Source organism: Canis lupus, chromosome 24, assembly GCF_011100685.1.
Source record: "Canis lupus familiaris isolate Mischka breed German Shepherd chromosome 24, alternate assembly UU_Cfam_GSD_1.0, whole genome shotgun sequence".
Lineage (NCBI taxonomy): Eukaryota > Metazoa > Chordata > Mammalia > Carnivora > Canidae > Canis > Canis lupus.
The window spans coordinates 30089084-30101611 of NC_049245.1; the positions used below are offsets into that span (position 1 = coordinate 30089084).

Consider the following 12528-nt stretch of genomic DNA (forward strand, 5'->3'; position numbering starts at 1 on the left):
TAAATTTCAATCTCCCTTTTAAGTTACATGAGAAGAGACATCTCCATAATCTGTCACCATCCTCTACTGAAAATATTCTATATAAGACTTGGAGTAAGTACTAGGAACTCAAAAATGAAAACAATACTGTCCCTGCCCTTGACAAGGTTATAGTTATGAAAACCTTACAGGCCACCTAGAGCCATAGCCAGGGTAGTAGTCTAATGCCTCCTGAGACAGGTGAAGATAGGCAAAGGCTATCCATCTGCTAAGATGGCAACATCTCTAAGAAGCTTTTCTTGACTCTCCTAGCTGATAAAGTCTCTTTTCTATGTTCCCAAAGCACCTCAGCTGTGCTTTGCTTATGGTACTCAAACTCTGATCTTTCGCCAAAGTTAGGCACTAATTATAATGTCAGTCTTGGAACCACAGTGCCTGGATCCTATGTAGCTGTTCCATAAACATTTTCGAGTGGATGAGTACTTTACACTTCTCTGATCTCTCCTACTAGATTCTAAGTTCCTAGAGGATACTATGTACTTGATTAAAGTTTGCATTCCTCACAGTAAGTAATTTTATGCCTTATACGTAGTAGATATCCAATAAATACTTACTGAATAGATGGATGCATCAAGATCACTCACCACTGGGGAGATTTGGGAAAATACAACTAAGCAGGGATGTACATGGAATAGTAATTATAACAGTAGTAGTAATAATCATTATAGCTACTAGTTATATAACACATACTACATACAGGCTTAGCTCTCCAAGTCTCTCACATGGATTACCTCATTTAGTCTTCACATCAATCTTATAAGGCAGATAGGATTACTATCCTCATTTTATTAGGAGGCACAGTGAGGGTCAGTTAGATTTTCAGGGTAATATGGCTAGTAAATGGTGAAGAAAGGATCTGAACCCAAGGCAAGCTCAACCACCCTGGCATTCTTGGGGAATGGAAGTACATTAAGTGCACATTTATTAAAGGATAGTCTGCATGGTTGGATGACAAGGTAAGTGGACAGAAGCACTAAGTAATGGAGCCACAAAGAAATTGGTATACACCAAGCCATACAGTTTTGACTTCATTCTGTGTGACAAAGGCCAGATGGCAAGCCCAGATGGGAGGGAACGAAGACCCAGGCTAAATACAATCAATGAAAACTCAAAGGTGAAAATCATTTAAAACTCCAGCAGAAAAACAAAACAAAACAAAACAAACAAAACAAAAAAAACCTCCAGCAGATAGGGACGCCCAGGTGGCTCAGCAGTTGAACATATGCCTTTGGCTCAGGACGTGATACTGGAGTCCTGGGATTGAGTCCCATGTTGGGCTTCCTGCATGGAGCGTGCTTTTCCCTCTGCCTATGTCTCTGCCTCTCTCTCTCTCTCTCTCTCTCTGTGTCTTTCATGAATGAATAAATAAAATCTTAAAAAAAAATCCAGCAGATATGCAACCAGTAAGTCTGAACAAGGGACAGAATATGGAAGATGAGCAAAGAGCCAAAATTACTAGCATTTTCTAACAGGTGAGTTATCGGAAGGTGTACAGAAAGAGAGGAAAACAGATGACCTTATTTAGAGAAGGGAGACCCAGCATGATGAACTTTTGTTAGGAATACCAACCAGCGCTAACTGCTGAAACTGGCCTGCCTCTCTCTTGAACACACTTCACTACTCATGGACCTTCAATCAGGTCAACACAAACAGCATATCCTTGATTCTTTGGGCTGAAGACTGGCTTGCCTACCTATCAAGGAAGTTCTTTATGAAAATTATTTTGGTCCAACCTGAGGAAATGAGATTCAAGGGATCTTGCCATTTTAGAGGACTATAATTTTAATAAGGGACTTGTATTCTCAAATACAGAGGAAAAAGCAAAGGTTCTACTTATCAGTTGAGGACAGGAGACACGGTGAAACAGTTTATAAAGATGCTAAATTTTTGTAGGAATATTTATCTCATATTTTACAGCTCCTCACTAAGAAAACCGTATAGCAATTTATATTCTATAAAGCACTTGCATGTTCTATGTATCATTTCACTGTTAACAACCAGAATCCCACCAGGGATTCAGGGCAGACAGATGAAACTCATATTCCAGATGAAGAAGTAGTTTTAAAAGCAGCAAAGGTCTCAAAGTCAGCAGCAGAACAGGAGCAGAGGCCCACACTCAGCTCATCTGACTCACAGTCTGTTGCTTTTAACACCATATCATGTTCTCTCCTATTTTTTTTAACCTCAGTCTCCCTTTTAATGAATGTAAAAACTTCAAATCTCCTTTAATGTTATTTGAATCTCAAAATAATGACCAAAAGAATTAACAATCAAATATTCCAATGACCCAAATACAGAAAAATAAATCTACAAATCTATAGCTGTTGACGGTTTTTTTAAATAGGATCTCTTAACAGAAGAAGGTTTGTGCTTAATTTTTTGGACACAAATTTAAAGATAGCTGACTAATATACTAAGAATCACCATAATAATCACATGCTCAGGGCTCCATTTAATCTTCTATGAAATCTGAAATCCTTTCTCCCAACAACTGAAATTAATTTATCCATCTACTAAATATAACTTCACTATATTAGAAAACTTTGTCCATATGTTTAATCTTCATTATATGTATATTTATATATATACACTCAGAACTACTCAACTCACACTCCAAGTCAAACCTGAACCAAGTTCGTCATAATTAAAGAACCAGAACCTCCTCTATATATGAATCTTTACTACAAGACATAATATATAATATATACATGTGTGTGTATATATGTATATATGTGTGTGTGTGTATGTGTGTATATATATATTCTTTGTCTTCCATTTTTCAGAATCACATTAAGCAATGAGTATAAGGGAGAGTCACTGAGGCACTTTCAAAGTAAAGCCTAGAACACTACAAGATTTTCCTGGCCAGAAGCTGGGGCCAGTGTGGAGCAGAGGGAACATCTTCTCAAATATATGTTGGTAAAATAGGAAAATGACTGGTAAAATCTGCTTGCCTATGTGGGTAAGTAAGAAGATACTCTAGCTGGGAAATTTTCAAAGTGATTTTCTGTAGGTTATCTTTGGCAACAGAATCAAGTTTGAGGTCCAAAAATTCTTCTTAGAGTTCCTCTGATAAAGACAAATATCAGGAAGAAAAGATTCTTTGTAAGCTTATAAATGGGATTTTCAGATAGGACACAAGAAAATATCACCAAATTCATTCTCTAGGAAGATTAGGTGAGATGTGTTTTCTCCTTCTTTGGAATAACTTTTGTAAACTTTATGATTGAGAGTTTTATCAAATGAAGACAACCTCCAAACTGCTCTTTCTATAGATGGATTTGGTCCATGGATGCTTTTTTGCTCTGTGAAGCCCCAGGTTCTTCAAAAATAGTGGTCAAGGGACACTTGGGTGGCTCAGTGGTTCAACACCTGCCATTGGTTCAGGTCATCATCCCTGGGTCCTGGGATCTAGTCCTGAATCAGGATCCCTGCAGGGAGCCTGCTTCTCCCTCTGCCTATGTCTCTGCCTCTCTCTGTGTCTCTCATGAATAAAAAAATAAAATCTCAAAAAAAAAAAAAAACCCACAAAAAACAGTAGTCAAATAACATGTAACAAAACTATGTATGTATACACCCCTTGATCTAGCAATTCCATTTATAGGAATATACTCTAAAGATACACCTCCAACAATATGAAAATATATACAAGTAAGGTTAGTCACTGCAGCATCATTTGGTAATTGCAAATTAAGAAAAACTATCTACATGATGAAACAAAGTGAACAAATTCAGATACCTACAGGGGAGTACTATACAGCTATAAAAACAATTAAGAACCTTCACACTGATGTGGGATGATTTCTAAGATACACTACCAAGTATGAAAAGCTAAGTGCAAAAGGGTGTATCATGCTATGTTCTGTGGAAGAATAAAGGGAAAATAAGAAAACATGAATATACCTATTTGTATTTTTAAAAGAAGGGCACCTGGGTGGCCTGGTTGGTTAAGTGTCTGACTCAATTTCAGCTCAGGTCATGATCTCAGGGTTGTGAGATGGAGCCCGGAGTCGGGAGTGGAGCCTGCTTAAGATTCTCTCTCTCCTAGGGCGCCTGGATGGTTCTGTCAGTTAAGCAGCTGACCCTTGATTTCAGGTCAAGTAATGATCTCTGGGTCCTGGGACCAAGCACCTTGCCAGGCTCCACACTCAACAGAGAGTCTGCTTAAGGCTCTCCCTCTGTCCCTCCCTACCATGTTCACAAGCTCTCTCCCTCTCAAATAAATAAATCTTAAAATAAAGAAAAAAAAATTCTTCCTCTCTCCCTCTAAAAAATAAATTAATTAAATTATTTAAACAAATAAAAAGAATCAAAGGAAGGATAAACTAAAAAACAATGGTTATCCATAAGGGATAGGTGGAGGGAATGGATTGGAAGGGATACAAAAAATGCATAATACTTCTCTGAAAGTACCTTTTGATAAAGATTTAACTTTTGGAAGCATGTTTAAGTTCTACATATTAAAAAATAAAAAATTAAAGATGAAAACAAGCTTAAACAAATTAATCCAAGTGTCCTCTCCCTTCCTCCACATTGAATGGAGGAGGAAAATCTCATTAATTTATGAACACAATAGTTGACCCCTTAGCAATACAGGGGTTAGGAGTACCGACTCCCCATACATTGAAAAATCCTTGTGTAATATTTGACTCCTTAAAAACTAGTTTTTACTAGAAGCCTACTGCTTCTACTAGTAGCCTACTGCTGACCAGAAGCTTTACTGCAATTAACACATATTCTCTATGTTATATGTATTATATACTGTACTCTTACAACAAAGTGAGCTATAGAAAATGTTACTAATAAAATTTTAAAGAAATTTACAGTACTGTATTATATTTACTGGGAAAAATCTGCATATAAGTAGACCCATGCAATTCAAACCTATGTTGTTTAAGGGTCAACTATATTAGCTTATATACTTTCAGCCTTAGGAGCAGTGAAAAAATCCTAAACTTTTTGGTAGGCATATAGGTGAAGTAATTTTGAAACCATTTTAGATGTGATACAGATTAAGCAAATGAGTAAATGTGTTGATGTGAGGAGCCGGGATTCTCACTGAGGGAGGAGGAAGATGTAAATATGAAAAGATAAAAAAAAATAAAAAAAGATAACAGGAGATGATAATAGTGGACCTACATCAGAAGCACCAGCATAGACTCAGGTTTTCTAAAATAAGTATATATATGAACACATGCATATAAGTGTATTATGAATATATTATATGTGTGGGCATATATGTATTATGTGCATATGTGCATATACACGTGTGTGTGTGTATATATATATATATATATATATGCATTTCTATGTGTGTTTTCCCTTGCTCTGACAACTCAAAGAGCCAAAAAGTAAAGATGCCTGATTAGCAATGTGCAGACCCAGCACTCAGATCTTGGTTTCTAATACCAAAGTTCCTTAGAGAAATGACTGATTCTAAGGTTAAGGTAGGGAAGATAGAAGATGAGTCTGAAACATTCTTACTATGTCAGAAAGTAAGGGAGTGCTCCAAAAAACTGAAGGCAGAATGGCAAAAAGACACAGGAGTCAACTTGAGGAGCTCTTTCTTGTTGGTCAAAACTGGGACCATCTGAGCACCAAAGCAACTAAGGCCAGTAATGAATTATAGACGCTGAGAACAATAGGAATCCATACCAATCACGGAGAGATAGATAAATGATGAATAAATAAGGGAGAAGGGAGAGCTCTTGCTTACTACAGAACCCAAATGGTAAATGCAGAGGAAATGTGGAGTTGGAAAATCATTTTGTAACCACTATAAGAAACATAGTATAGTCCAGTACCATCAAGGAATGTTAAATCTAGGGAGAACAACTTGAAAATGAGCAAGATTTTTGCATGATCTTAAAGTGTCTCCCCACAGACTGCTTATTAGTTGCAAGTGAACAAAAGCAGTTAACTAGACAATGGTTATAAGAAAATGGCCTTACTCTTAGGAAGAGACACGGGATTATTTAGGGATAAAAAGTCATGATATATGCACCTTATTCTCAAATGGCTCAAGAAAAAACAAATATAGTGTTTGCTTTGATACATAACTATTCCATGACCGAGCTGGATACTGTGTTTGTTCAGCATCTTTTTGCTGATAGCCAATATGGACCTTCCAGACTACACAAGTGGGCAGAAGGTCAGGCTGGGCTATGGATCCTATTCCTTGTACCACAGTGATTGATCCAGGGGTGGACACATAACCTAGCCAGGCCAACTTGGGAGTCTTTCCTTAAAAAAAAAAAAATTGGAGGGGGGGGATTGGGTAGGAAAGTGAATCTTTTTCCTCCTACAAAAGGTTGTTAAGCTGTGAGCCCACAGCTGCAGACAGCCAATGTTTAGCCTTAGGAAGAAAAGCAGTTGCAAAAGATGAAGCTGACTCCCAGAAAGATGCAGGGGGAGGGATGGAGATAAAGAACACTGGCGGAATCCTCAACTACACTTCCTGGTTCTGATTCCTTAAGCCAGTGAACCCTTTGTTACTATTATTTTTTTTTACTTAATTCAAGTTGGGTTTATGTCACTTATAACCAAGGGAATTCTGTATAATACAAAGACCTAATGCTCTCACGATTTAGTGGCACTTGGGGCTGGATCAAAGCCATTTCATTTTTATAATCTTCTTTTCTAGCTTTCAGAGTTGAAACAAACTAACGTGCAAGGACAGAAAGAAAAATGGTAGACAAGATTTTGGAGGCTCAAAGCACTTATTTTTAGTAACAAAAGTCAAACTTGATTTTACAATAAAACATGTTATCTACTAAATTTAGAGAAAGCATCTATTATGTATTTATGACACACAAGACACTTGCAGTATATAAACAGAAGCATTGAAGACGACTGGCTCAGGGAACTAACAGCTGATTAGCAGGCCTCATCCCAGAGCTTTCCTGCTGTCCTCTATACACCTTCACCAGCCAAGAAGCTTTTCTACATCTTTACTTTGTGCAGTTTGTATTAGGAAAATAAGGAATTTAGGGGTCTTCCGAGTAGGAAATTACATTACAGTAGCTACATATAGAAAATTCATGAAAGCAATAGATAGACAGGACTCTCTCAAACTTTCCTCCCAGCTTCATCTCCAGTCCCCAAAATCCACGTTTCTTTGGTAGAACTGAGAGTTAGAAACTGAGTGCTGGATCTGAGTAAGAAGAGAAAGATCTGGGTGTGTGTCACAACACTGTTCTACTAGAAGTCGTTTATTACTCTGCCCCCAAAGACTCCGGATAATAAAATTTTTTTTATCTATCAAATCCCATTATTTCAAAGTAACAGCATCATCCCATTTTTAAATTAAACCTTATAAAATACTCATCAAATTCAACAGGAAAAATCAGTTATTGGCACAGTGAGTTACCGTAATTCCCAAATTCAGAACTGAAAACAGCACATGTAATGCCAGTTACCACCTCCACAGACGTGCACGTGGCTGAGGAGAAAAGCCCGGAACTATGTCTACTCCAGGAACAACCCTTTGGAGAAGTTTCCAGTCTGGGCTTTGCCATGGCCCTGATCTTCTTGCCAGAAGTACAATACTAAAAAAATGGATATGGCACCCAAAGAGCTCCTCTGCACTCTTAATTCAACTTTTACTTAATGCCCATGTTGGTTCAGTCTATACACAGAGAATTGAGGTAAGCAGAGATGACAAAAATCCTGGCTAAATGAAAAAGAAAAACATACATAGAACTAATTGTTTTGGTATGGATGTAGTCATCTGTAGACGAAAATCAGAAGCAAATCTACCCTGTCCTCAGTCTCTTTAACTGTATCATCAGCACCATCAAAGACATAGATTAGGGGCACCTGGATGGTTCAGTGGTTAAGTGTCTGCCTTTTGCTCAGGTCGTGATCCCAGGGTCCTGCAATCTAGCCCCACATTAGGCTCCCCACTCAGCAGGGAGCCTGCTTCTCCCTCTCCCCCTGCCTATTCCTCCCCCTGCTGTGCTCTTGCGCTCTCACTCTCTCTTTCAATCAAATAAATAAAATTTAAAAAAAGATTATATTAGTTTGTGACATTATCCTAGTAAAAACTGAAACAAAAACATTACATATTTAGAAGATGAAAAAGTACAGTTTTAATAAGTAATCTTACTAAAAGTTATAAAAGCAAATAGAAATAAAATTTCAAAAATTGTAGGTGTTCAACTGACAACCCACCCCTACTCACACCAAACCCCACTTTCCAGAGAGAAGTGCATTTGAATGATAGCACCCTAATTCCAGTATGCCTCTAGTTCTTTATTTATCAACATCAAGCAACAATTGGTGACATCCTGATATGAAAGTCGATTAATTCGGATATTACATATCTCCCCTTCTCTTCCCTCTACTCAATATTTTTGTTGAATTATTTTAGTTTAAATTTTCAGTAATTCTCATTTTCTGACTGCTCCCGTTTCATAATTCATCCTTGTTTTGCAGACAAAATATCATCTTGAATCTGAGGATGCAAACTTAACACCTTTACAAGTTTTTTCCCTGGTCTTTCTTCTGAAGACAATTGTTCTACTCATTCCTTTTTCCTCCTTTGCTGTTTAAAATTTGCCTCTACAGTCTTAATGATCTTTGGTGGATTGCTCCTGTTTAAAATGAATGGGACGGAAGGGCGCCTGGGTGGCTCAGTCAGTTAAGTGTCTGCCTTCAGTTCAGGTCTCAGGGTCCTGAGATCAAGCCCCAATTCAGGCTCCCTGCAGAGCCTGCTTCTCCCTCTCCCTTTGCCACTCCCTGTACTTGTGCTGTCTCTCTCTGTGTCAAATAAATAAATAAATAAAATATTTTTTTGAAAATTTAAATAGATGAATGAGGTCGATAATACAGATGGATGGTGAGACCAAGCCTCACCCTTGAATGAGAGGCCTGGCCTAGAACTCTACACATAAGTAGCTGACCCTCTTGCCCCCTTTTAGGGTACTGACAGGGAAAGGTAAAGCAACTAGCTCTAAGTCCCCTTCCCATTGATGGAAGCCCCAGACTAACACTCAGGGCAAACTGCTCAGTATCTTTAGAGTAATTACCTGATTTTAGCTGAAGCTGACAAGTCATATGACACTCATTCTATAGACAGTCCCTTCATCAATCACCTACATTTCTGGCCTGCCTCCCATCCCTTCTCCAGGGCGGCCAAGTCCATTGTGAAGAAGTATTTCTATCTCTGCTACAAAGAGCTCCTGCATGTACTCTGAGCTGGGATGGGATTCCCTCACAGCATTTATACACCAAAATGAAACACTGGCTTTCCTAGCCCAGAAATTCACAACATCTCATCTTTAAAGATTTATTCCCCTCTGTCCTTCCTGTCATTTCATTATTATTTGGTTAGGAAGTAAAAATAAAAATATGCTCAGCGACCATCTTAAAACTAGAAGCAGACCATCCCCCTGACCCTGCCCCTCCAAATGAATTCTCCTAGGAGCCACCACTCCTCCTCTTCCCATAAGCAGCCTACAGTGATCTCTAAAAGTGGTTAACTATTCACCAGACCCAGAAAACCCTACAAACTGATGCAAATCAATAGGTTCACACTTTCATGTTCACTTTAAGAATCCACATGAAACTGCCCAGGCCATCAAGGTTATGCACATCTGAAAAGCTGCCAGTATCTGAAGGATGTTGCTGTCTGAAATCAATGTTTATCATTCTAGTGCTACAAGGGCAGAGTTGGTAGGTGTGCCCAGACCAAAGAGTGGGGCTGCACACAGGATCAGTGGCCAAAAAGAGTGAATTTTTACTGTACCTGCTTAAAAATACTGAGAATAATGCTGACTTAAGGGTTTAGATGTAGATTTTCTGGCCATTGAGCACATCCAGGTGAATAATGCCCCCAAGATGCAGATTACACAGTTCATGGTCAGATTAACTCATACATGAGCTCTCTCCCTGGACACTGAGATGACCTTACTGAAAAAGAGCAGACTGCTCCTAAACCAGAAAAGGAGGTTGCCCAGAAGAAAAAGATATCCCAGATATCAAAAACTTATGGCCTGGGAATAATTTCAGCAAAAAACAAATGCAAATAAAAGTAAATGCAGGGGGAAAAAAAAAACCTGGAAGCCACCTCCTACCCCAACATTTATTTAAATGTCTTTTGGTCCTTTTGCTCCAAGTCTTTTCTTATCTACTAATTCCTTTAATACCTGGCTCAATACTCACCACTTCCAAGGGACTCCCTGGACCACAACTGAAACACTCTTAATCCGCCAAATCCTTTCAGCTATTCTGTATATAGTTATACTAGGTTCTTTCACTTGTTTTTGAACACTTGCAAGACTGTTTGTCTAACTCGTAAAATTCCTCTGCGATCCAGATGATACTTCTATGACACTTTCCTTCCTCTACTATCCCACTCCCACCAAAAATACTCATAAATAAAGCAAGGCACAGAGGAGACACTAAAAATATACTGAAGAAATAAAGAAGCAGGTATTCATCACATTGTTATTCAGTAACTGTTTCCTTTCAGATTCGGTAAAAGCCGACTATGTACCCAATCTTAACTTAAAAAGCCCTGGGGATTACAGAGTAATAAGCACTCCAGGTGCTCCTTGAGAGATAGGAATGGAGACTTAGTCCAAAGTTTCAGTGGTGGGTCTCTGCCATTGTCATTCACATTTCCTCCCTATAACACAGAAAGCCCAGTGGGTCCCAAGCACAGGTCTCTACTCAGAACTCATATGTCTTCACATGTGTCTTCTTTCTTCTAATAAGTGGTCAGAATATAAAAAACAAGTTCCCCGACAGAATATGGTCAACACACATTCCTGTCTTAGCTCCTCATCTGGAGGCTCCGCAAAGATCTGCACTCTCAACAAAGACAAGTGATTGACCTTCAAGCAATCCAGACAGAGCTGGACCGACTGAATTTTACTGTGCTCCCTGCATCATGGTATCAGCCAACTCACAGTTCTAAGGTTTATATAATGGGAAGGTCTGGGCTTAACTTTCCGGAAGCAACCGTCAAAGAAGAAAACCAGAAAAGAGAAAACCTTTCTTCCAGGATGTTACTAAGCATCCTGGATTTGGGAGAAAAAATATCCTATTCTAGGTTGACAAGCCAAAACAAATGCAGATAAAAGCTGAGGCCCAAAACTTAGGGTATGTTTGGAAAACAAAACAAAACAAAACCAACTCATTCAACAAGCACTTCTCAGGTACCAGCAGGGTGTTGGAGAATTCAACTCTATTCTGACCCTGTCTACCTGGAAATAGCATCAGATCCCACAGGTTGGGGACTCAGTGCCACGTCATCACCCCCACCTGCTCTCTTCAGATGCCATTCACAAGCCCAGATTCACCTGTTCTTCTGACCAACACTGGAGGTTCCAATGACGACCTCCACCCCCACCCCCCACCCCCAATTAATTCCATTAATTAGCTTCAGCAGCTCACAGAATTCAGGGAAACATATTTACCAGTTTGTTAAAGGATATGACAAAAGATGTACAGCCAGATAAAGAGATACACAGAGTGAAGTGTGGGAGGATCCTTTGCATAGGGACTTCTGCCCCTGTAGAGTTGAGGTGTACCACCCTCCAGCACATGGGAGTATTTACTCACCTGAAGGTTCTCCAAACCTCCTACTATTGGGATTTTATGGAGGCTTCCTTACATAGGCATGATCAATTATCAATCCCATTTCCAGCCCCTTCCCCCTCTCTGGATAATGAGGAGTGGGGCTCAAAACTTCAAGCTTCTAATCATGCTTGGTCTTTCTTGTGACCAGTCGCCATCCAGGAGCCCACCCAGAGTCACCTCACTGAACAAAAGATGCTTCTAGCATTCTCATCACCTAGGAGTTTGCAAGGGCTTAGGTGTCGTGTGTCAGAAACAGGATCAGAGACAAATATTAGAACAAGTGATGCTGCTGGTATTCTTATCAATGAGAACATTATAGTGGTTTCAGGAGTCCCATGTCAGGAACAGGTCAAAGACCAAATACTAGAATAAGAAATGAGATTGGTATTCCTATCACTCAGGAATGTACAAGAGTTTCAGGAGCTCTGTGCCAGGAACCAGGGCAGAAACCAATACATCTATTTCTCATTACTTCATAGGGCTCATCACATCATTCATCTCTTTTGATTTCCCATTACCAGCAGATGTTAAACACAAAAACGTAAATATGCTCTACTATTCCAATGATCTTTCATTTATTTCTCAAAGGATGGCCTAAGAACCAAGTATGCACTAACTATCTGGCAGGCTTTTGAATTGTAGATTCCTAGGTATGTATGTATGTATGTATGTATGTATGTAGGTATGAATGAATGAATGAATGAATGAATGAATAAATAAATAAATAAATAAATAAATAAATAAATAAATAAATCGTCCTCTCTAGGGATGTAGTCTGGTAATCTACTTTTCTAACAAGCTGTCCAGGCAGGTGATTCCTTAGGCACAGGAAAGTCTGAGCATCACAGATCCAAGTAGATGTTCCTCCACTTAAGCCAGCTCACTGATCAGTTTCTTGACTTT

At 38.9% G+C, this 12528-nt stretch overlaps 1 protein-coding gene across 6 annotated transcripts in view; it reads right to left on the reverse strand.

Annotated features, from left to right (window-relative positions):
- Nucleotides 1–12528, reverse strand: part of CHD6 (chromodomain helicase DNA binding protein 6) — a 203842-nt gene that overhangs the window by 118076 nt on the left and 73238 nt on the right. The window lies entirely within an intron of this gene.